The sequence below is a fragment of the Pteropus vampyrus genome, unplaced genomic scaffold (assembly GCF_000151845.1).
Source record: "Pteropus vampyrus isolate Shadow unplaced genomic scaffold, Pvam_2.0 Scaffold10, whole genome shotgun sequence".
In the NCBI taxonomy this organism is placed as follows: domain Eukaryota; kingdom Metazoa; phylum Chordata; class Mammalia; order Chiroptera; family Pteropodidae; genus Pteropus; species Pteropus vampyrus.
Genome location: NW_011888791.1, coordinates 5,041,884 through 5,066,237, shown reverse-complemented (window position 1 = coordinate 5,066,237; position 24,354 = coordinate 5,041,884). Strand labels below are relative to the sequence as shown.

General features: G+C 31.6%; 2 pseudogenes; both read right to left on the bottom strand.

Annotated features, from left to right (window-relative positions):
* The window catches only part of LOC105303373, a 127,569-nt pseudogene that overhangs the window by 28,307 nt on the left and 74,908 nt on the right, over positions 1-24,354 (bottom strand).
* LOC111730980 lies at positions 2,289-2,407 on the bottom strand (annotated as a pseudogene).

The window sequence follows — 24,354 nt, the reverse complement described above, 5'->3', positions numbered from 1 at the left end:
AACAATGAGGAAAATATTCTGATTTCCTAATTCTGTCCAAAAATAATTTCAAGATTGCTTATTTTTACCATTAATACAGAAGACTGGACTTGTAAGGACAACAGATACATGTGACAGAGTAAAATTTTTAATTCCTAAAATTGCCTCCTTTTCTTGCCCCTTTCCATCACTTCATTCAATTAAGTAGTTTTATTTTATTTTATTCCTAAAATTGCCTCCTTTTCCTAAAATTGATATTTTATTCCTAAAATTGCCTCCTTTTCTTGCCCCTTTCCATCACTTCATTCAATTAAGTAGTTTTGAAGTCATTATCTCAGGATGAAGGATAAGAGTTAGATGGAAAACACAAAATACTCTGTAAGTCTTTACTAATTTTTGTTTCCAAAATACTAAAATCTTTAAAAAAATCAAAAGACTTCATGCATATTTGTTTTGAAAAGTGAGGTTTGTAGATTTTGTATTTCCTCTAGAGCAGTGTTTCTTACCTGGGGGCAATTTTGCCACACGCACCCCCTCCCTCCCGCCTGCCGCGCATCCCATTCAGAACATTTGGCAAAATCTGAAGACATTTTTTGATTGCCACCATGAAGCTGGGGCAGTGATACCGGCATCCAGTAGGTAGAAACCAGGGGTGCTGTTAAATATCCTGCAATGTACAGGACAGTTTCCTCCGCAACTCCTAAGAATCATCTAGCCCAAAATGTCAAGATTGCTGAGTTTGGGAAACCCTGCTCTAGAGAGGTTGAAGAATGATTCTCTTAGTTTCATAGGAAGACAAGAAAATAAGGGTGAGTAAAAAGAGTATAGAGAGAGTGGTGGATTATGAAGGAAGAAATTCACTTCCCTGGTAGAGCCATGGATGTCGTGAGAACATCTTGTCTCACAAGCTGACACCTAGAGTCACAGTGAAGGCAAGACTATGCATTGTCCCTACAAGTCCAGTCTTCTGTATTAATGGCCACAGTGAAGGAAAGACTATGCATTGTGTTCAGGACAATTGGGTCTGAGCCTGACATAAATAATGGGGCTCTCATGTGTCAGGGAAGCTATAGAATGATCTCATGCTTCTAGGCCCAGTAAAGATTGAGAGAGGTGACAAGAGCTGAAAATGTTAGGCAAAGGACAGAGAGGGGCATCTGAATAAAGAACCTTATGAAGAATCTTAAACAGAGGCCAGAGAGTGTTTTAGTCTGCCAATTCTTCAACAAAGTTGGGCTTCAAGTGGATACAGAAAGCCAATCCCTAGAAGAGAACAAACTATGTGTTAAGTGTAAAGAGGGTGCTGTCCAGCAACAGAGGAACGTGTTTTTTCAGGAAGATAGTTCAGTTTAGGAAAGTGTTTTGAATGAGGAAAAACTTTCATAGAAATAAGCCTAAAATACTTCAATTTCAGATGATTACACTTGAGCAAAGGACTTCGCCATGCATGCGAAACACAGTTAAAATTTCTCAAGCTAAATTTAAATACATCAGATTAGAGGATAGAAAAATTTTTCACTTTTCTCAAGTACAGGATTTAAATATTGGACTATGTTTTTCATGAACAGAGACAACACTTTAGTGATTACCAGAGGGAAGTGAGGGAAGGGGAGAGGTAAGTAACAGTAAGGGGGATCAAATATATGGTGACAGAAGGAAATTAAACAATGGGTGGTGAACACATAATGCAATATACACATGACGTCTTTTTGAATTGTACACTTAGAACCTATATAATTTTATTAACAAATATCACCCGATAAATTCAATATTAAAAAATACATTGAACTATGGATGAAACTATGAATAAATTTAAAGTCTGGGCGGGTTTGTTGCTATTGTTTTTTACTTTATTTTAGTTTAGTTGTTTTTTTTTGTTGTTATTTGTTTGTTTGCTTAGACATTTTAACTCAGGTGCCTGGGATTGCAAACACTGATGGAATACCATTTTGTAAACTTGTAGTCATTTATTATGATTCTACCCTGAAGATTTCTAGCAGAGCTTGGAGGAATGGCAGTAGCATAGTTTTTGTCTGAATAACCTGATCTCTTTATGACTCTGTAAGGATATTAATGTTATAACTCTTTCAAAGGCACTATTTAAACACTTTTTTGGATATCAGATTCATCAAAAGTGATGTCATACCTTTACAGTATAATAACTAAATTTACTTTCTTTAAAATTTTTTTAAATTTATTCATTTGTTTGTTTGTTTGTTTGTTTGTTTTTTAGGCAAGGCAACCCTTGGTTGATCTCACAGATTGCAAGGACCTTGTCAGCTTACAATCTCTTATTTTTTAATTTTTTACACCTACAGCGCCTGGTCTTCCTAGGTGGTCTCCTATCCAAGTACTAACTGGGCCCAACCCTGCTTAGCTTTCGAGATCAGATGGGATAGGGCTTGTTCAGGGTAGCATGACTGTAAATTTAATAACTAAATTTACTAAGCACTATGTATATCCCAGCCATTATACTAAGATTTTGCATGTGTTATCTCATTTAATACTTGCAGCAACACTATAAGGGAGCTCATACTAATATTCCCATTTTTAACACGAAGGAGCTGATGTGTAGAGTTGTGAAGTAACAAAAAGTATCACAAGGCTAAGAGTGGAGAAATTAGTATTCAAACCGAAGCAGTCTGGTTTCAGAATGGGTTTCAGTGGAGTAGAGCCACCTTTATTCCAGGATGGAAAGTTCCTAGAAGCTGCCAAATAACATTTCCACTTTACGTCCTTAACTAGGACATAATACCACCTGCAAGGAGACAGAGAAATAAAATCTTTATTGTGGAAACTCATGTACCCATCTAAATATCTAATAATATCTAATATCTATGAAAAAGGAGAAATCAGATTTGAGACAACTAGAAGTCTGTCTGTGCCCCTGGCTAATTAGAATAAATATTTATTGTATCTCTTGTGTATAACATTATCTTCATCTTGCCTTTCTAGCACAAGCATCAAAATTTATGAACTTGTCTAGATGATCTATAGGTTCTATACCATATTCTATGGCTTGAATCCTATGCCAGATTCTCTATGTTTGACGCTGAAATAATTCATCTATGAAGATAATTGTAAAATCAAAAAATTAAACATTTTGTTACCAAATATGTCCTATATCTATTCTTGAAAGGCTTCTGTAAAAATGCCTGATGAATAATTGTAAGATAAACATCTAAGTCACACCAACTTTTAAGTAAAATAACAGCAGTGATGAAATTAACAACCAAAATACCATGTACAATCAGTGCAATTATTTTCTTTGTCATGTGAAACAATATTTTTTTTCTAATTTTCAAAGAATGCATGATCTCTTCTTATCGTGTCTACTGGCTTGAACTCAGAACTGCTTGATGCCAGAGCTCACAGGTTTCACCACTATTTCTGGTCAATGATACTGTGTGGTAAATCCTATAAGTATCTTATAATTGCTACTTTTATAAACTGCCAAGTCTTTCCCAGTAGTTTTTCAAGAACTGTATTTAATTCTTTATTATTAATTAATTAATTAATTAATATGTATACGAGCAATATATAATACCGAAGACTGTGAAACTCTTCAAATAGATATAAAATTTAATCCCTTTTTTAAATTGCATTTTCTACAACAGCATTTAAATTAACATTAAAACAAAGAGGTACTAAATGATATTATTTCCTGTTTCTAATTTTAGTGAAAATGAGTCGAGTTTAACTATGAAGATTAAAACTGGCCAGGACCAATATATCTCTGAAATTATGTTTGAAATCTAAAGATTTAGTGACAGAGCTATGGAGCTCTCTGAAATTAGTATATTGACATTAAAATCAGAAACAGCTGTCCAGGCAGGTGCAAGATTCACTAAATCAGTGTGAAGAAGAAGCTACACACTAGAGAAAGATCAGACAAACATACATTCCTGGACAAGTTAAGACATGATGGTTGACCATTAAATCATGACTGGTAATTATATCATGATTAGCAATTCTAACTACAAACTAGTTACACTATATTATAATTTGTCTTTATTTTCTGTGTTTATATTTAAACTGAATACATATTTAATAAAATTATTTGTTTATATTATGTAATGTATTGTAAACAATCAAATTTAGTAATAAATAAATGCATTTTTATAGAGAGAAGTCTTAGATTAACATATCAGTATAACATTGTAATGATCATTCTGGTGAATTTATTTAAGAAGTAAAATAAGACTTTACAGGATGGTTTTCAGAAGTCCTGCTGTGATTATGCAGTAAATAAGCCTACAAGTACATCAGGATACAGAGTCTATTTTCTGATGATCCTTTCTGAAAATTGAACCACATCATTTTATTACTATGTTTACTTGTGAAATGTTTATAATGTCATACTCATGAGAACATTGAATGTTGTGTTCTTTAGAAATAACATGTTTCTCAAACAATGTCAGAGTTGTTGATCCTTCATCCACAAACATAATTTCCATATTTGGAAATTGACTACATGCAGTTTTATATTTTCATTTTTGTAGATAATCATGAATAGTTAAGGATAAGTAGATTTTTTTCCTTCTAAATGATTATGTTGTTAACATATTTGAAAGTATATCTTCCAACACACCATTTTTTTTCTTTCAACATAGACTTTCAGTAAATTTGTCAACCTGAAATTTCTGTTTCAATTTCAAGTACTATTTTAATTCTTCTACATTTGGATCAAAATTACACTATGATTTCTGTGTAACTCTGAGTACATGTCTGTCTTAGCTTATAGACTGGACTATGATTATTTGTTTCTTTATAGCTTTTTCTAGTGATTTGCTCACAGTTTTCTGAGAAACCTTTATCACTGCTCCACATGGATGTTATAAGGAAGTTGATGCTTACATAACTTCTGCTGGTTCTCTCACTTGGTGATCTTCATTCCTGTGAAAATAGTCTGCTTTCTTTTCTTTTCCAACATTCTCCTCAAGTTTATTCAAGTTGTTTGGTAAATAATTTTCATGTTCATATATTCTTCTGTCTATGTTAATATTCCTTTATTTGTATCATTGCACATATACCCTCTTTTGAATTAATTATTCTTAGAATGTGTAACAAAAAGTATCTTTAAAAAATAATTTATTCTCTGTGATTTCACTTGGAATCTAAGGAACAAAAAGAACAAACTAATCAAAAACAGACTCACAAATATAGAGGACAATCTGATGACAGCCAGAGGGAGAGAGTTGGGGGGGCTGAGGGAATGGGATGAAGGGCTAAAGAAGTACAAATTAGTAGTTGATAGGTGGTCACAAGGGTGGGGAGCACAGCATGGGGAATGCAGTCAGCATTAACGTAATGGATAGGTGGAGAGCCAGAGGAGAGAAAGAGAAATTAGGGGGATCATTTTATAAACTATATAAATGTCTAACCAATGTACTATATACTTGGAACTAATAAAATAAAATTTAAAAAATAATTTATTCAAACAGAACTGGAGGGACAAGGGAAATTTGAGGACTTATTTTCTGATATCTACAATGGCTTTGAATAGCAGACAATTCCACAGTGGCTTTCATGTTCTTTTTAATTCTCCATTAGTGTTTTAGAATAACTGTAATTTTCCTTTATGTTTCTGATAGAGTTAGCCTTAGTAATTTACAAATATGAAAAAAAATGAAATTACTAGAGATTTTCAGTGCAAATTCCAAACATATTTGTGGAGTTGAACATTGGAAAATACGTGAAAGGCCTTAGATAAAATGGAATCAGGAATCGCTTATCTTAACTTTTTTATATAAGTCATCATGTTAATGACCACAGCTGATTAATGGGAGGGAATAAACATTTATTATATTATGTCAGCATATAAGTGCCTATCAGATTTTACTCTTTCACAACTGTACCTATAATATGTTAAGCATATATTCTCTTAGATTCTGTCTTAAGATCAAGAAGCAGTTATCTTCCATTTTAGGTTTTTAGAACAATTATATATCCTTCATGTGACCTTCCTTAGCAATTGTAATTTCCCCAACTTGACACTAACTCCAAACATTTGTTGAACTTGCTCTCCATTTATTTCCAACACTTAGACTAAGCTAATTCCATATTAAGTTATTGATTCAAAAATAGTTTTTAAGAAAATATATATATGGCAAACAAGCATATGAAAAGATGATCAATATCATATATCATCAGGGAATAGCAATGTAAAATAATGAAATGCTAATAAATACGTATTATGCTGGCTAACTCCCAAAACACTGACAACCAAATGCAGGTAAGGGTGTGTAACAAGAGGAACTTTCATTCATTGTTTCTAGGAATGAAAAATGGTATAGCCACTTTCATAAAACGGTGTAGCAGTTTTCACAAACCTAAACAGACTATTAACTATACAATGCAGTAATCATGTTCTTTGGTATTTACCCAAAGGAATCGAAAAAATGTCCACACTAAAACATGCACACCGAAACTTGGAAGCAACCAAGCTGTCCTTCAACAGGTAAATTTGTAAATAAACTGTGATACATCTAGAAAATGTAATACTATTCACTGCTAAAATGAAATGAGCTATCAAACCATAAAAATATATGGAGGAAATTTGCATGGATATTATGAAGTGAAAGAAGCCAATCCGAAAAGGCTACATACTGTAGATTCTAACTATATGACATTCTAGAAAAGACAAAACTATGGAGACAATAAAATAGTGGTGTTTGCCAAGAGTTCCGGAGAGGAAGGAAAATGTAGTCCGAGCACGAGGGTATTTTATAGCAGTGAAATTAATCTGTGTAATACTGTAATGGTAGATACATGTTATTATATGTTTGTTGAAAGTATATAATGTACAACACAAGTATATAATGTATATCAGTGAATCCTGATATAAACTATAGATTTTAGTTACCGCATCAATACTGGCTCATTGATTATAACAAATGTGCTATGCTAATGCAAGATATAAATAATCAGAGAAACAGTGTGTGTGTGTGTGTGTGTGTGTGTGTGTGTGCAAGGCTAGTGGTTGTGAGGGGGTATATTATAACTCTCTATACTTTCCATTCAACTTCTCTGTAAACCTAAAAGTTTTGTTTATGGAAAAACAAAGTCTAAATTAATAATTTTGTAAAAAGTTGTGGAATAAAATAATGTTTTGCAAAACCCGATTATATCTTCAATTATCTCAAGTGTTTTAAAATTTTTTAAATTTAATTTAAAATTAGGTTAAATTAATTTTAACATTAAATGCTTTCAATGGGAAATCTGATTGCTTGGCAGTGCCCAGCTTCAGGTTTGATTGAAGAACAAATTTTCTCCAAACTGTTGAATACAATCTGAGATCTTTTAACTTTAATGCATAGTTTCTTTGGGATCCATAAGTAACATGCGAAATTACACTATTTCTGTGATGTGACAATATAATGAATAGTGCCCCAGTGCACTGGAGCTGGTTCACACTGACTTATGGCAGTAATTTTCTTTTCTTTTTAATTCAGTGATGCCATGTTGTTTGCTTGAATTTGGTCATGGTGGAGTATTTACATCATGAACATCAGCAAATGTTGCAAATAAATTTATTTCTTTTTTTGGTTTATTTTAGAGAGCTGGCTTACCAGCATATCATTAGTTAATATGATATCTCAAGCTTATACACACACACATACATATGCATGTATATGTATATAGAAAATATTTTGCCCAAATACGAATAGATTATAGAAAAAACTTCTTCCCAGAAAATATATTTTTACATACTTCCATCCTCTTGATTTCCTAGAACCATGGTAGTAATTTATTTATGAAGTTTCTAAATTACATTGTTATAACAGAAATTAATCTAAGAGATTATCATAGCCTATAGGCAATATAGATTAGGGATTAACAGAGGTGCCCATAAATGATTACTTGAATAATGGAAGGAATTAAAGGAGACTGTATATGTAGATGCCTCAGGCACTCAAAGGATTCTGCCTTAAGGTAATTGTCAAAACCTAGTGATGTAAAAGTGATAGGGGCGAATGCCAAACGTTTCTTTCTTTCTTTCTTTCTTTCTTTCTTTCTTTCTTTCTTTCTTTCTTTCTTTCTTTCTTTCTTTTTCTTTCTTTCTTTCTTTCTTTTTGCATACTTAGTGTACTTCATGTTCTTTTATACTAAGCCTATAAAAATAATGCATTTTGAAAGAATTATAGCACTAAATTGTGAAATTCCAAGTAGCAATATAAAGGTTAATGGTTAATTTACCACAAATTGAGAGAAAGAAGTACATAGGAACTGAATGCAAAGGCAGTGGCAAATGTGTAACTTTGATTATCGAAATCAAATAATACATTAATTTAAAACAAACAAAAAATAATTGTGTCAGGCAATACATTAGATATAAGAAATACAAAAGTGTTTTGTGGCAAAATGAACTCAGAGCTGGTAGGAATTCTTAACTGATGCAATATAATAATAAAGAGACTATAAACTCCTCTGGAAACAGTAACAATGTCTAAGACAATTTCTTACTATGTTTGCTTTCTATGATCTTGATATTTTTGAAAACTATTTTGCAAGTATTTAGTAGAATGTCCTTTAACTTGGATTTGAGGGTTGTTTTTTCATGATTGGACTTGGGATTATGCAATTTGAAAAATACCACAGAGGGGAGTTTGCCTTCCTATTGCATCACATGATATCAACATTACTACTGGTAATGGTAACATTGATCAATTTGTTAATTTTAAGGTGATGCTGCCAGACTTCTCTACTATAAAGTCATTCTTTCCCCCTCCCCCCCCCCCCCCCCACCCCCCGTTCTATATTCTATTCTTTGAAAGTTAATAAATTCAGCCTATACTCAAAGGGAGAAGTAAATTCTACCTCCTGGCAGGAGTATCTGCATATATTTGGGGGATTCTTCTTTAAAGAAGATTTATATTTTGTCTGCCATTTATTTATTTACTTAGTAATTTGTGTATATCACTATGGACTTATTGATAGTTATTTGATATTTTGAGTTATAATCCAATACTATGTTATCTGTTTTTTTCACTCAATTGTTCCAGTTTTGTACATTGAGAACTTTTTTACATTGTCTTCTGTATCCTTTTTAACGTCTCTCTCTCTTTCTCTCTCTCTCTCTCTCTCTCTCTCCTTTTTCTTCCTGTTTCAGCACTTATTAACTTTTAGTATTATAAAGTGTTCCAGTTCATTATGTCTTTTCCCTGCTCTAGGCCTAGTATCAGTAATTTCCTCAAGAATACCTAGTTCCTGTTATTGGAGAATGGATATTTATAAACTAAAACCTGAGCAGTAGGTGTGCTTATTTCAACTAAGATGCCGCTGCTTCTAAATCCTCTCTACATATACTATATTTGTAAGTCTGTATTCCACGCAGGGATTCTCCAACATCCTGCTTGATTTTTAAATTTTCTTATATTAAATTTTATTCTTTATGACATAAAATTATATAGATGTTGACAAATACAGAAAGTCATGGTTCCACCAACCCAGTACTATACAGAAAAGTTACACAACCTTCAGGGATTCCTTGCACATTTCTTTTGTAGTAAATCTTCTGCCTTCTCAAAATCAAAACTAACAAACAAAACCACATTAAACTCTTTTCCTTTTCAATAGTATTGCCTTTTTAAGAATACCATATACGTGGAATCATACAATATGTAGTGTTTTGAGTATGGCGCTTTTTTTTTTTTTAGTAAAATACGTTTAAGATTTATCTATGTTGTTACTTGCATCAATAGCTCATTCTTTTTTATCACTGAACAGTTTGAAATACTATTACACACAATCATTCATACATTGAAAATCTTAGTTGCTTCCAGTGGTTAGAGATTGTAAGACTGCTATAATCACCTACAGGTTTTTGTGAGCCTAAGTTTTAAATTCACAATGTAAATATCTAGGAATGTGATTGCTAAGATTGTAGACTACAACTTCAAGTGGAATGTAGATATCTTATCGCCATTTACACTTCTTTACCTTCCCTCCTTTATGATGTAGTTGCCTGAAATACATTGAGAGCCAGATTAAACCATTTAATAATTATTTTTCCTTTTAATTGTAAGACACAACTTTAAAATATCAAGAGAAAAAATCTACTATATTTACTTAAATGCTTATCCTTTCCATTACTTTCTTAATTCCTAATATTTTTTATTTCCTTACATTACAGTTTATTTTATCTCTGCCCTTACCCAGAAGATCTTGTGAATGGTACTTTGACTTCTACCCTCCTTACAACTGAGGTGGCAACCCACCCACATTTGAACCATACTACAGAAGTGAGCTAGCAAATGTATTCTGAACCTAGCAAGTTAGCTATCTAGACTAAAAGACGTTTACAAAGAAACAATAGTCTTATAACACAAAATATGTTCAGGATACAGTGCAAAATTACTTGTCATTCTAAGAATCAGGTATATCGGGGCAAGATTTAACCAGAATATTTATATGAAGAAGTTTATTACAGGGAATTGACTTACTCAATCATTGAGGCTGGCTAGATAAGTCTAAAATTCACTGGATAGGCTGTCAGGAAGAACAGGGTGGAGCTTTTAGGCATGGGCTAACACCGCTGTCTTCAGGAGATAATAAAGTTTCTTTATCCTATAGAGAAGCCTCAATTATGCTTTTAAGACTTTTCAACTGATTTGATTAAACACAACTATATTATCTTAAATCATCTTTCCTAATTAAAGTTAACTTATTTTGGTCTTTAATTACATTTACAAAATATTCACAGAAACATCTAGATTAGTGTTTGATTCAAAAACTGGGGACTATCCCTGTAGTCAAATTAATACATCAAAACAACCATCATACCAAACAAAAATCTCAATTTGATTGAGAAAAGACAATTGATGATTACTAACACTAAGATGACACAGGTGTTGAAATTCTCTGGCAAGGATTTCAAAGCGGCTGTTATTAAAAATATTCTAATGAGTAATACACTCTTGAAACAAATTTAAACTATCAAAAACCTCAGCAAAAAAAAAAAATGAAAGACATAAAGAAAGAAGAATCAAATTAAATTTTTTTAATTAAAAAGTACAAGAACCAATTTTTTAAAAAAATCAGTGAATGCACTCAATATCAACATTCAGAAACAACCAATAAACTGGATAAAGAGCAATAGAAATAATGCAGTTTTCACAATGAAGAGAAAATATATTGAAAAAGAATAAATTTATCCCAGGGAATTGTGAGACAATAGCAAAAAACTTAATAGAAGAATCAGAGTCCCAGAAAAGAAAAAAGTAATTGTGAAGTAGTTAAAAATATCTGAAGAACCAATGACTAAAGCTCCCCAAATTTGGTAAAAAGCAAAATATAAGCCTACAGATTGAACAAGTTGAACAAAGTGAAAGCAGGATAACACCACATAAATCTATGCCTAGACACTTCTTTAATTTCTGAAAATTCAATAAAAATCTTGAAAGCAGACACAGAGAAACTATGCATTACTTATGAGGATAAACAATTCTGAGGGTAGCAGATTTCTGATCAGAAACCGCAGAGACCATAAGAAAGCAGCACATATTTAAGTGCTGAAAGAAAAGAACTGCATGCCCAATATTCTATACTCAGTGAAAATGTACTTCAGAAGTGAAGGTGAGATAAAATTATTTGCAGATGAAACAAAGCTGGAAGAACTTGTCATCAGCATATCTGCTCTAAAGAACATCTAAAGGAAGCTCTTTAAACTCCAAACTTTTACCAGTTATTATTTACAATAATTAGAAGATTAAGAGAAAAAATTAAAGCACATATATTTATTGCTCAATTGCTCAGCAATTCTAATGCATGCATTATTTAATGATTAACACTTTAATGATAACTATCGCATTTAAAGACTTCTAAGTATTAATTTTGAAAGCATCCAAAACAAGAGCAAGATTATAGTCTTAATATAATATCTTCAGATAATGCAAAGCTTGACTTTATAAATTGAAAAGAGAAATACTACCTTAAAAAATTGGCAAAGATTATGAATAGACAATTTATAGACAAGTAAATCCAAATGTTACTAAATATATGAAAAGAGTCTCATTTCCCCAAGCAGTCAGAAACATATAAATGAAATAACAATTAGTAATTACTTTATACCCATCAGATTAAAAACAATGAATGATTCCATTTGCTGGTGCCAATGATGATAGTCAGGGGATATGTACTTACTATTACTGGTGGATATGTGATAGGCTTATATTAAATATACTGTATATATTAATGGTGGATATACTTTGGGGAAGTAACATTCAAATAGTTATTAAAATTCCCATAGCCACTCCTAGGAATCTACTTCATTGGCATAAAATTACTCACACATAAAGGTGTTCTTTGAAGCATTATTTGTAGAGATAAATATTAGAAACAAAAGAAATCTCATCAATAAATGGACGGTTGAATAGACCATGACACCTCAATGTCTAAACACAGAACACTATACTAACTTCAAAAATGATGATGTTAGATACATAACTGACTTAGATTTTTTATGACATTAAAAATGATAAACCAAGATGCAGAAAAGTATATATAAACAGATATATTATAATATATATATGTATATAATATATTTTAAATAGCTATAACCATGGAGTTAGTTATACAAGAGTAAACATCAAAGAGTTAACATCCATTACCTGTGGCAGTGGGTCGTAGCCATGGGACAGCAAAAAAAAAGGAGTGTATGTGAGATAAAATGACTCAGTATATTTTGATAAATGGTTAAGTTAAAACAAATAAAAAACCCAAAACTATAAATTCAAGAATAAAGTCCCTGAAACAATAAAGAAACAATCTAAGCACAAATTAAGAGGAAAAAAATATCTAGTGTAGAACATATTGTACAAGTTCTAAAACTGTCCTCATATTGACTATCTTAATCAAACTGTGTGGTAACTAACCACACTGGTTCAAGATTAACAGTTTTGTAGCGATGAACATCTGAGAATTAATTTCTGAATATATTTTATATTGTAAATATTAGTTTGTATAGAAATATGTGTGTACATTATATGGAATTTTCATTTAATGAAAATAAAACTACGAAGCTTATTTTTCTTACGTACTTACCGATTTTATGCCTTTGAGCACAATGTATTCGTGAGTAGTGAGAAGGGAGTGCAGCAAAACAATGAGAAATTCTCCAATGAAAGCATTTATTGTGCTCCTGAAATTGTCAAATTTCTAAATATGCCAGATTCACACTTAGTTTAAATTGTTTTGCATGGTTTACACTCTGGATAAGACAAATCAACTTTTGAATAAAAATTGTATGGAAAAACCCATTTGACCAAATGCGATTCTATATCAAAGCTAATTAGTCTACTAAATGTGTTGAGTGAGCTGGGACTCCAGGCAGTTCTTAGCTGATAGAATTACAGTATCTGCAGTGATTTCCCTGCCAAACTGCACTGATCTAAAATTGAATGAAATCTGAGTTAGAAGTGTTCTCTACCGATTCCAACAGAAAGGAAGGGAGGGAAGGAGGAAAAAGAAGGAGGAAAGGAAAGAAGAAAGAAATCAAAGAAGGATCTTCCCACTGCTGAAAATGAAAAAATTTTAATTTAATAGCACGAAATAAAGGCAATTGATATTACTGAAAAGGAAATTTGAAAGGTTTCCATTATCATTTTTGCCTTTCAGAATGAGTAACAATCAAACCTAGATTGGGGATAAGTGAAAATATGTATCCAATATGGTGGCTTTGAGCAAAAAACTTTTTCATAAGGCCATAAGATGATATCTCAAACTCTGAATTCCTCCTGTGATGTAAATTTTAAAAACCCTCTATTAAAATAAAAATTCCTATATCATGAGTTATAAAAGTACTCAGGTGTTAAATTTATATTTGCTGTAAGACTACTTGAATAAACATAATATAAATTAAATGGGACATAATGCATTTAAAGAACTTTCTCAGTAAAAAGACAGCTGTGATACTGAGTTCACAGTATGGAGAATCACATAGACAGTATAGTTAATATTAATGTTTATTAGTGTTTATTTGACAAATATAAATATAGCTTGTTTTTAACATTTTTGACAACTTGTACTCCAAGTTTAACTGGATAAACTGCAGATTAAAAACATTACTTGCAAATGAGAGTGGAAAATTCTACCAGAGATTTTTATGCAATCTTTTGTATTTATAAACTTATTATGACAATTGTTTGGAAGGTAAATCATCAAACAAAAACTTACTGTTTTCAACATTTACCAACTGATTCCTCTTCAATGACAAAGATTGTTGATCTACTAGGAATGCTCTTCTCATAAAGTTGGAGCTGGCAATGAAAATGTTGTCTACCCAGAACTAAATCCAAAGAGCTGAAAAGCTCATGAAACAGAATAGAGTTGAAAGATTACAAAAAAAAAAAAAAAATTGATCAAAATAGTCAAAGCCACAGAGAAGACACAAGAACTAGAATAAAAAAAAAAAAAAAAAAAATCCAGAAGACAATACAATATCAGATTGGCCAGCCAAACAAAACTTTGATGTGGGGAAGAGCAAGAGGGCTGTTTCCCATAACCTTCTTCCTATGGATGATCCATTTAATGGGTATATTCTTGAAAACTAACTATAATGAATTTCATTAAAATATCTCCCATCTTAATTTCAATCAGAGGTAGTATCCAATAAAGATTCTTTTTTAAAAAGGTGAAATTTAAGTCATGTTTGAGTGAAAAATCGGTTATCTCTGTTTTGTAGATGAAGAAGGATAGAATACCAAGAGAGCAAAACATATGGATGAGAGAAGCAAACACATGATGAGATTTTGGCATTTCGGTTATAAAATATGATTTCATATTCTATTTATTCATGAAATAAATATTTGCTGAACACTTAGTATATGGATTACATACCAGTTAACACTATGTAACACCGATTAAATGGTAGTAATAACAAATGATCTCTAAATATCAAAAAGCATTATAACACACTACATCACAATTTCACTGTCAACAATATATCATAAAAAATATTTCTTATAAGTAAAAGCAGAATATTTTCCTATAAGAAAACTCAAAAATTTCATATGTGATAGATAAAAGTTAATCTTTATATTTTATCTTAATTTCTAGTGCCAAAACATAGATTTTGGTAAAAATGTTATAAGCAATTAAAAATCATGCCTTTTATAACCTTCTAATTCTAAATAGAAATATTTTTTCACTAGATTTAACACCAAAGGACAAACACTCTTTAAAAATATGATTAGCCTATTTTACACCACCACATTTTTATAAGAGAAGTCAGGTTGGCTTAGCAAAAAATGTTACAGTGGACAGACAACTCACTAGAATTTTTAAATGCTCTAGAAAAGCTTAAATGCACAAAGTTATGATTTGTTCAGGAGAATAACATTCAAATCAAGCAATAATTAAAATAAAAAAACAGCACATGTAAACATGACAAAGCTGTTTAAAGAAGAAAACTTTTGGAGAAAGTTTTTATACATTGACTGCAGGATGAAAACAAAGTAGAAATCACAAAGAAGAATAAACAACTAGATAGTACAACAGAACTAGATGTACAGTGCTTTCAAAAACTGGTATATGTGGAATACTTGTATCACATATTCACCTCAGTATAAAATCGAAGCTATAACAAAAATTTCTGAACAACATTAAGAAAATATTTAGTGTTGTATATAAAATTCAACATACAGCTAGCTGACATTCTCTCCTTTATGTACAAAGATAACTACCAATTCCTTATGGATAGTATTTGAACTTTTATTTTGTTGTCATGATAATGGTCTCAATAATTTTTTTATTAAAAACTATCGGGGTGACATTAATAAAGTCAAATAAGTTTCAAGTTACAATTCAACAGTATGTCATATATATATTGCATTGTATGTTCACTACCCAAAGTTAGATTTCCTTCACTCACCAAATATTTGATCCCTTTTATCCCTATATGTCTCCCCCATCCCCCTTCTCTCTGATAACCAGTAATTCACAGTTCATGTCCATGAGTCTTTGTTTGTTTGTCATGTTTGTTTACTTCTTTCAGTTTTATATCCTACATATTATAAGTGAAATCAAATGATTTTCAACTTTTTCTGTCTGACTTATTCCTCTTAGCATGATTATCTCGAGATTCATCCACATTGTTGCAAATGGCAGCGTTTCATATTTTCTTATGGCTGAGTAATATTTTATTGTACATATGTACCACATTTTCTTTAGGACCTTACAATCAATTCAACTGGGACTCAGTAGTTTACTAGGACTAGGGCTCTGGTCTGTGGACTTACGGGTAAAACGTTTCATGTGAAAACTAAAAGTACAATTGACAAATTAAAATAGTAAGATAAAGCTCCAATAATATTATGTCACATTTATTATGTATTTGAATTTATATCACACTGAAATTTAATCTAAAGTTGTACAATTTAAACATGCCATATTAATTATACACAAAGACACTTGACATTATTTGATTCTTATTAAATTTTTTCAGTTAAATTAATTCTCAGACACTCCATAACTACAACCTAAAATTTTCACAAGGAAGTTGCAAGTAGCAAACATGTGAACTAGAATAGGTATAAGATAAGAGGACAGTGATCCCAACATTTTTTAAGAGTTTAGTTCCTATTACTATTTATCATCTATCTATCTATCTATCTATCTATCTATCTATCTATCTATCTCTCTCTCTATCATCTATCATCTATCTATTTATCTGTCTTTTATTATTTTCTTCTCTTCATACATTCTTTATTGCTGATTCTCCAGACTGGAGGGTGGAATATAGTCAGTTCTCTATTTTAGTGGTAAGAGGACCCCCTCATAAAACTCTAGCTTGTTTAGGGAGCTCTATTCTAGCATCTGGTTGCTTTGGTATAGACACTAAACTCTAACCATTAACCTCTGTGGTCTGTTTCCCCTGCGGAGACCACTAAAAATTCGAGTTTCTCTCACAATTCTGACTTTAGTTATTTTTGTCATTTATTGCACCCAGGACTCTCTTTTTCTTTCTTTTCTAGTTCATATTTATCATTTTTTTAATATTCTAAATTTTTTGTTTGATGAGAAACAGGGTAAAAGGGGTCCAATATAGGGGAGTTGGGGGAGGGTGAAGTGGATAAAGGGGATCAAATATATGGTAGCTGAAAGAAACTGGACTCGGTGGTAATCACACAATAGAAGATATAGATGTCAAATTATAATGTACATCTGAAAATTATATAATTGTATTAACCAATGTTACCCCAATAAACTTAAAAAAAATCTAAGGTGAAGGAAACAATTTATAATCAGACAATAAAATCTTTTACTTGAATGTAAATTATATTTCTCTATGCCACTCCACTGCTAACATGATTTTAACTATATTTCATTCTAATTATCTTCTGCAAAATATAATATCGAAATGAGCACAGAGATGTTTCCATTGGGCCAAGAAACAATAACAGGTACCAAATGTACTTTCCTACTTGAAACATCTAAGTATCCACACAAAATGTATGGAAAAACAGTTTTGAAGACATGAGGCATAAAGCAACAAAGAACAGTCAGTAATCTTTAAAGACAGAAGACAAATGAGGTGAGCCCTATAATTTTCCTGGCATATTGATTTGAGAGAGATTCTAAGTGCTATCATAAAAAGAATGAACCCAGCTGGACCCTGGTATACTCTTTTATTTGAGATACAGCTGAAAATCTGGAAGATCAAGGAAGCTAGAATTTGCAGTATGAAATATTGGAGAGGAGACAGCTGCAGAAAGGAGTGCTCTGGAGATCTTTAGAGAGTCCGCCTGATCACTGCATATAGGTGAGGAAGCTACCTGAAGTCAGGGGTAGAAACAATGACATATGAACATACTTAAGGGAATGACACTGGAAGACCACACAGGGCCAAGAAAGTGTCTCTTCTAACTGGCAAGACTAGAAAACAGTATTATTTATAAGGCATTGGGTGAAATAATCAGAAACATTTTGCCTGCATAGTTGGAAAGAATCATCCTTACACTAAACACTTCTCTGTTTCTATCAAATAAATATTAAAAGCAAATGTGAGAGGATCAAACTTTTCAAGAAATTTGTCCTAAAACAAAACTCAAAAAAAAAATTACAAGAATATAAAAATATCCAATACTCAACAAGTGAAATGCAAAACGACTGATCCAATAAAATATTATCAGCATGCAAAGAAACATAACACATGAAGAGATTTAAATTTCATTAATTTAAACTGAACAATCTATAATAAATGTTAGAATTAACAGAGAAAAACAGTAAATGTTATTATAGCTCTATTTCATGTATTGAAAAAGCTGGAAAGAAGATGAGTATGGTGGTAAGAAGACAAATTAAATGTTACAAAATTAAAATTAAAATTTGTGAGATGAAAAGTTTACTTGATGGGATTAATGTCACATTAAATTCTATAGAAGAAAACATTAGTATGAAGACACCTTAATAGAAATCACCCAAATCAAAAGTTAAGAGAAAAAAGAATATTTTTAAATAACAAATAATTAGCGAATTGTTTGACAACTTCAAGCCTGCTATACAAGTAATTTTAGTTCCCAAAAGAGAGAGATTTAAAGAAAAAACTTTGAAGAAATTATGAACATTAATGAGCATTAATTTCTCAAAGCTGATTAAAACTAGAAATCCTCACATATACAAACAAACCCAAATACAAACAAACAAACAAACAAAAATGTGAAAAAAACTCTCATGCGACGATAGTTCAATTCACTGAAGTCACTGATAAAGAGAAAATCCTAAAGCAATCAGGAAAAAAATAAAAAGAAAAGATGCAATACAGTAAAAAAAAAATGAAGCTAAAAAGAAGAAAACTTTCAAATAAAATGTGTTCTATTCTGTTAGCTTGGCATTATACATTTAAAATGACATATATAGAAAACTATGTCTAATGATAGTTTGTATGTATTGGGAAGTTAGTCATAATTTCAAAGATGACTGAATTTATTTATTGTTGGCCATGTCTAGGAATTCTGAGAGTGATCTAATAATGTTTGGATTATAATAAAATAAAGACAAACATAAATTGTGAATTATTACATATTTTTCTCCATAACATTTCTTTAAATTTTCTGAGTATGAAAATGGCTTATGAATTAAGTTTTATAAATTGAATATAGAGCAGGCCACTGAAAATATAGAGAATCTGATCTTTAGTAGCATATCCACGTGGCTAGTAAACATGATATTGTGACCAGATAACAAGCAGATGTTCTTTAGACCTGCCTCTTATTCTATGTAACCAATAGTTAAAGAAATTTATAATTCAATGCCACATTTGCATAAACTAGGTCTAATCTCCTCTTCATCTAGAAAGAATATATTTTATATATTGGTTACATCATTGCAAAAATCTACTATCTAATTATCTAACATAATTGTCCTTAAAACCTAATTCCTACTCACTCCCTGCCCTAAATTTGGAGATAAGCAGTTTAAAAATTAAACTCATCATTGATAAATAGATATTTTCTAAGACTGAGATATATCACAGATACCTAATTCACATCCCTCTTACTCTATACTAGATTAAGATTCTGTTGTATTAACTCTTGTTACATACTATAAATGTTCTTTCTTAACACTTACTTACAATTAATTATTTATGTAATTTATTGTTGAATGGCTCCCTCTGCTCCTAAGCTATGAAATTCATATGAACTATGAACTCTTTTGCTTATTGTTGTAATTCCAGTGCTCAATGAAGAGCTTCATTCGGTGAATGATCTGAAAAAACATGACAATGCAAACCTCCAAATTAATTCATTATCTACATATATATTTTGTGATTCGTCCATATTAGACATTGTTTAAAAACATTATTTAAAAATTGCTGAATTTTCTATTATAATGTAGTTAGATCTCACGGAAAAAAAAAAAAACTTTTAGCTCTCAATCATAGGCATAGATGTTCTCTTCTAAATTATTGGCCTTTCATCTTAAGGACTTTATATATCATGAAACTTACTGTGTTTTCCTCTTTGTTTTAGCTTCTAGAAAGCATCATGACAAAATTTCAGCCTACAATGAGAAATTGTACACATTTTTTTAGTGTGTATTTTGGGTATTAGCCTTATTTCCAGCCTTATTTTACTATCCATGGCTCATTTGTTTTCCATTCTGCATTACTATATTCATTTACTTTAGTTTTTGTTATGTAGTCTTATAACCCTTTTATACAATTAGTGTTATAGAATTAATCCTTCTGTAACAGGAAGATATAAATAAAATAATAGAAAAACAATGATCAAATGATCTTATTAACTTTTTTTTAAAGCCTACAGCATCTGGTACTCCTGGTTAGTACTCCAATCCAAGTACTAACCAGGCCTGACTCTGTTTAGTTTCTGACATCAGACAAGATCAGGCATGTTCAGGATGGCATGGCTATAGTTAATGTTTATTTTTAATGGCTTTTGAAGAAATAAGTGCTATAAGGATATAGATAAATAAACATTAACAAGGAAAATAGTTCCAAGAAGAAGGGAAAATAGGAGCAATCATTAAACTTACTGCTATGAGGTCAATATGACATCTCCATTCAAACTAAATAGACATAGGCATTGAAGAGAAAGAATTGAGAAGAGTCTAATTTAGTTTCCTAAGACACAGTACTGTAGTTTATAGGAAAATAACTTAAAAGGATAAGTATAAAGGAAAAAAAATTTGTGTGTATTTTGGTTCACATATTTTAAGATGCAGGCTAAAGATCTTGAGGCTAGTGTAGTATTTTTTGTTCAATAAAGTTTTTCCCAATAAAAATAATATCAGGCCAATCCTTAGCCTGAAAAGAGGCATCGATGTTGGGAAAATTATAAAAAATTTTACATGAATCAAGAAAGCTTTAGGCTCTTATCTTTCTGAAAACTAAGTACGAGTTATCAAGGTGCCAGTGCTAAAAGTTGCAATATAAATTGACTTCATGACATTTTTTTCTATAGCTGAAATTATCCATCCATGATAATAATTTTAATGGGTGAATTGTCTTATATAATTCTTCATCTTTCTAACAGTGCTACCATTTAACACTTTTTAAATCTTGAAACCGAAGTTTAAAAATGGAATGCTCATTATTAAAGCTATTATAAATATAAAAAAAATAGACTTAAACTAACATTGCTTTTTCAAATATGTTCTAACTTCTTCAAATTCAATTTTTTAAGTTAAAAACCCTCACATACAAAGCGGTGTAAAAGTTCTGTAGCAAAACCCATGAAAACTCTTATCACTGAGAATTATTTTATATATCGAATGTTTTGATAACGTAGTAGTTGAAAAGCACTGCTCTAAGTATTGGGTATACAGAAGTGAACAAAGCAGATTACAATTTCCTTGTCCTCCCAAATCTACGTTTTACTGTATTATAGACAATTAACAAAATATATAAATATATAGATATAGATATAGATATATAGATATAGATAAATGATAGATATAGATATAGATAGATATAGATAGATGATGTAGATATAGATATAGATAAATATAGATATATATATAGATTAGATATAGATATATAATTTAATTTACTGAAAATTTCTAGGGAGAAAAGTAAAGTAGAAAAGTAGGATAAGATGTGTTTTGGAGGGACATGTGCAAATGAAAGCTACCCTGTGAATTTGACATTTAAGCAGACATTTGAGAGAGAATCATTTAGGTGTCTGGGAGAAAAGCATTTTAGCAAAGGGAATAGCAAGAGGACAGTCCCTGTAATAGGAACAGGCCTGGTTTCTTCAAGTGACAGTTAAGAGGCTGATACAGTTTGGAGAGAGTGAGATGAGGGGAGAGTAATTAAAAGATGGATTGCTTATGTTGAGCCTGTCGTATCCCACGGAATGGTTATGTAATATTTTTTTAAATTAAGACTATGTTTTTAGAGCAGTTTAAGATTCACAGTAAAATTGAGGGGAAGGTATAGAGATTTCCCACATATCCTTCTGCCGCAAACATTGATAGCCTCCCCTATTATCAATATCTCACACCAGAGTGGTACATTTGTTGCAATTGATGGATATGTCATACTCACCCAAAGTCCATAGTTTACATTATAGTTCATTCTTGATGTTGTATATGTCATGGGTATGAACAAATATATAATAACATGTATCCCAAAATTGGATATCACACATAATATTTTCACGGCCCTAAAACAACTTCTGTGATAATCAAAGTTTTTAGATAAACAAATTAAACTACCTTAAAAACACACTAAGTTATTCAGACTTTCTCAGTTCAGGCTGAGCTAGAAATGCACAATTATAAATGGCCTAATTTTCTAACATTTGAAATAGATAATCATGATGTTAACATGAATCTTGGTTATTTCTAAAAAGTTAACAACTGAATAGATGTTACCAACATTGCCATTGTAACTGATTATGTGACTTTCTCTACATGTTCTGAATTTTACTCAATGAAAGTTTGGACAGCATAGGATTTGGGGAAGCAGAAAGTTGAAAGAAACAGTCAAGACCCTCTACAGAACAATCTCTGATTGGGTCTATAAATTTAGAGTAAGGAATTGACTAACGACATTAGTTTCATTGGAATATTATCCATAAAAGCTACATTAGTATTCCAAAGGATTAGAAATAACTTGTCTGTGTTCACCGTAACTTTTGTAGAATATATTATCTAAAAAAAAAGTATCTATTGTCTAAGGCCATGCTACCCTGAACAAGCCCGAACCTGTCTGATCTCGGAAGCTAAGCAGAGTTGGGCCTGGTTAGTACTTGGATGAGAGACTACCAGGAAGACCAGGTGATGTAGGTGTAAAAATAAAGTAATAAAGGATTGTAAGCTGACCAGATCCTCGCAATCTGTGAGGTCAACCAAGGATTGCCTCGCCAAAAAAAAATTATTTTTAAAATATTTATTTAATCAACATTTGTTGAAAATATACCTAATATTAATCCTATATTTACTTATTAACTTTCAGTTGGAATTCTTCAGTAATAGTTATTTCTCATCAGGAGTTTGAAGATGTAAGCTAAATTTTGTCTCACCTTTATTTTTGCTATTCAGAAGTTTGCTATGTAAAATAAGCAATGAGCGTGAGCTTTTGGATTATTTTTCTAGTCGTAAAAACTAAGAATTCTTTGAGGAAAAAAAAGGTCACTGGTTCTATGTAAGTTTGTATGGGTATGTGTTGGGATGGGAGTGGAAGTCACAGATAAAGTGAAAAACCACAATGAATCATGAATGTGGGCTAGACTGTGGCTGGTAGTCTACATTTTCCTGACCAAATTATTTCTTGCTCCACTTCATGCTAAACAGAAGACCCAGCATCAGCAAGAATCAGTAGTGGTGGGGATGAAACAAGCAAGGGGAGGTGGTTGGAAGTAATACTTTGCATGGCTGACAAGCAAACCATCGCTCACCAGGCATGCTGGATCCTAGAAGCTAGGCAGCTCCTAGAAGAATGCATTACCCTGACTGGTGGCATGGAAATATTCACTGAGATGCAGGCACTCAGGAAAAAGGAAGTAGTTAACCCCAGATTGCCACACTAGAATTTTTTACTTTGAGGTCTGACAGTCTGGTTCATAAATTCATCTTGATAAACACAAACTTCATTTTCTTGTGCTTTCATGTCTTCCCTTGGGTATGTATTGAAAGACAATTGAGCAGATAATTCTATGTGAAAGTAATTTTTAATTCATATCAAAAATATTTATTGAAAACATGCTGTGAGCTAGACATTCTCAGGTGTATGAAAGGCATTAGTGAATAGAATATCAAAGGTCTATGCCTCACTTAAACTTCTACATTAGAAGATAGAAATAAAGTAAGCAGTAGATATAATAATGCAGTAAATTACATAATACACTAGAAAATGAAAGAAGAAAAAAAAGAAGAGTAGTAGGGTAGCAAGTATGGGGTTTGGGCTAAGGAGGAAAAAGGAAAGCAGGCATTAATAGCATCCTAGGCACAAGCAGACAGTGGAATGATGTTGCAAAGTCTATTAATACTTATAATTGCTCATCAAATTAAAATTTTATCTAAACATAAGGGTAAAATAAAATTTTAACAGAACGAGTTTTACTGAAAGATCTCTTGGGAGAAGTACTTTAGCAAGAAAGGAAATTGTTATGGACTGAATGGTGTCCTCCTCCCCAAAATTCCTGTGTTAAATCTCTAATCCCCCAAGTGACTATATTTGGGAATAGGGCCTTGAGGGAGATAATTAAGGTTAAATAAGGTCATAAGGGTTGGGCCCTAATCCAAGAGGGCTTGTGTCCTTATAAGAAGAGAAACAGAAACCAGAGATTCATGAACACACACAGAAGAAAAGGTCATATGGAGTCACAGCAAGAAGGCAGCAGTCTACTAGCCGGGATGAGAACTCACATTAAAAATCAAACTTGACAGCAACTTTGTCTTGGACTTCTAGAC